Below are 2667 nucleotides of genomic sequence, written 5' to 3'. Positions count from 1 at the left end.
GACGCGTCCGGCGTGGCGCAGAGGGAGAGGGTTAGGGTTCGTTTGTGATTTCGTTTTTCGGGATGCCCACTTATAAATAGGTAGAGGGAGCTAGGAGACTCCAAATGAGGTGCGGTTTTCGCCCACACGATTGTGATCGAACGACCTAGAGCATGGAAGAGAGTTTGGTGGGTTTTGGGCTGGTTTTGGAGGGGGTTTTTGCTGGATACTCAAATGGACATTACGGAGGCCCGGTTAACCGTTGGAGTACCAAACGACCTCCGAATGGAACGAAACTTGACCGGTAGACTCCGGGTGGTATATTAAGACCACTTGAAAAGCCTCGGTCCATTCCGAGAAAGTTTGACACACGCACACGAAAGAAAACAAGAGGGGTGCACCGGAGGAGATAGGAGCGCCGGATTGGAAAACGGACAACGGGGAAAATGCTCGGATGCATGAGACGAACACGTATGCAAATGCAATGCACATGATGACATGATATGAAAATGCATGACATGACAAAATACAAAACGAAATACAAAACCCGACAACGGAGGGAAAAACATATCACATAGCCGAAAATGGCAAGAGTCGGAGTTACAAATATGGCAAGTTACATGCGGGGTGTTATAGAGGCAACTACCCGCATGTTCCAAAGTTGCGATGATCTCTGGTGAGAGATGGCCTAATCATGTGGTGACATGAAGGGCAGCAAGGTGGTACTGTTGTAGCATACCAGCCTTGCGTCATCCGACAAATTCCGACGTTAACGTGGACGGAGTCACGTTATTGTTCTTTTCCCTTCCGTACTATGACATGTTTCTTTTGCCAGGATGCGGTTTAGTAAGTTGGTAACCTCTTTCCGTGTACACACCAAACAGAGGGGCCGGGATGATGGTTCCATGGCCCTGGATTAAAGCCAGTCATCCGGTCAGGGGGCATGGGTGTTTCCGGTTGGGACCGAGAGGGGGGGCACCCCCTTAGAGCGCGCGTATAGAAATTTGATCCCATGCTACGCGAGGTTGTAGCCTCCCCGTCTCAAGGTTTTTCTTGAACGTTGCCGAGGGTGATCCCTGGCTTCGGAATGTTGAATGGGTGTGTACTGGTTAGACGTGTTTCTTCCAAAACACCGTAAACGGAACTAGTCCCCGTGACTACTAAAATCCGTTGGCTGTGGTTAAGTACAAACTCTGCAGAGTCAAATCCTTCCAAATCATCGTATCCATGATCAAGTAGGGTGATCAGTATATCCATATCTATCCGCGTGGAAATTTATCCCCGGTGAAAAAGCTCAAGTGGTAAACCCAGTTTAATTGTTATTCATGCGGATGGACTAATCCTATATTTGTCTCGTACTTGTAATAATCTATGTTCTCGAGCTACTGAATTATTTAGCTACAATATAAGCCCTATATGTGATGTCGCTCAGACGTCCGACTGTGGCATGTTTGCCTTTTACTTTCAATATAAGCCCTGTATGTGATGTCGCTCAGACGTCCGACTGTGGCATGTTTGTCTTTTATTTCTGTTATAAGCCCTTTATGTGGTGTCGCCCTGACGCCCGACTGCGGCATTATTATTCTTGCAGTTTCCTCTCGAGGAGTCATTCAGACCCTCGTTTGGCACCGATATTATTATTCTTGCAGTTTCCTCTCGAGGAGTCATTCAGACCCTTGTTTGGCACCGGTACTATTATTCTTGCAGTTTCCTCTCGAGGAGTCATTCAGACCCTCGTTTGGCACCCAGTATTTATTTTGGGATTTCGGGAGGACTACCGCCCGACTTCTCTGTTATTACCCCATGCATTGTTGATCTCTATGTCTGAACGCACTTGTTAATCTGTTCATATGCTTCATGTTTACATTTGTTATATCTTATGTCCAAACTGTCTTGCGAGTACTTTCATAGTACTCACCTGGCTTGTTGATTTGGCCAGATGTTGACGAAGGCGATCTCTTGGATGAAGAGTTTGATAGTGCGTCCGACGCCTAGAGGAGTCCCAGTCAGTCCCGTGCGATCCCGGATATTGGTCACTTGTATTATATACGCTTCCGCCACCCGCAATAAGTCTCCTCGAGCCTCACTCCGACGCTCGAAGAGCTGTAGTTTCCAGGAGTCATATCACCCACTCCACTGTGATATTTCCACCACCGTTGTTATCGTGAGTAGTAGTTATGCCACCCTATCCGCCGTTATGTTTTATCGGCGTGCATGTAATAAATTGTTGAGCAGTCTCCGCTCAACCTTGTATTATATTCAGTACTCCTGGTATTTTTCTTCTGTGACCAAGATATTGTCTACCAGTGAGAAGGAATTCTTCTTTACTGGTCCGTAAAAGGGATTGGTCTCTCAATAAATATTTTATTGAAAAACCGGTCTTGACACGCTCCAATCGCTTCTGCGGACCGGCGGCGCCCGGCGAACTTCGCAGAACGCCGGCGGGTCCTTCTCATCGATCCAGCACCACCGGCCCCGCTATTCTTCCCACCTCTCCTTCATGGCGCCATCCGGGTACGCTCCCTTGGACCTTGGGATCCAGGTGATGCAAGCAGAAATGGCGCCTCCCGTTTGGATCCGAGGGAAGAAGTAATGGCGGAAGAGCGCCGTGTTGGGGTGCACCCCGGCGAAACCTTCGCAGAGGTGCGCGAAAAGGGCCATGCACGCCACAACAATTTTGGGGTAAAA

The sequence above is a fragment of the Triticum aestivum genome, chromosome 4D, assembly GCF_018294505.1.
Source record: "Triticum aestivum cultivar Chinese Spring chromosome 4D, IWGSC CS RefSeq v2.1, whole genome shotgun sequence".
Taxonomy (NCBI): domain Eukaryota; kingdom Viridiplantae; phylum Streptophyta; class Magnoliopsida; order Poales; family Poaceae; genus Triticum; species Triticum aestivum.
Note: the sequence above shows the minus strand (reverse complement) of the source record.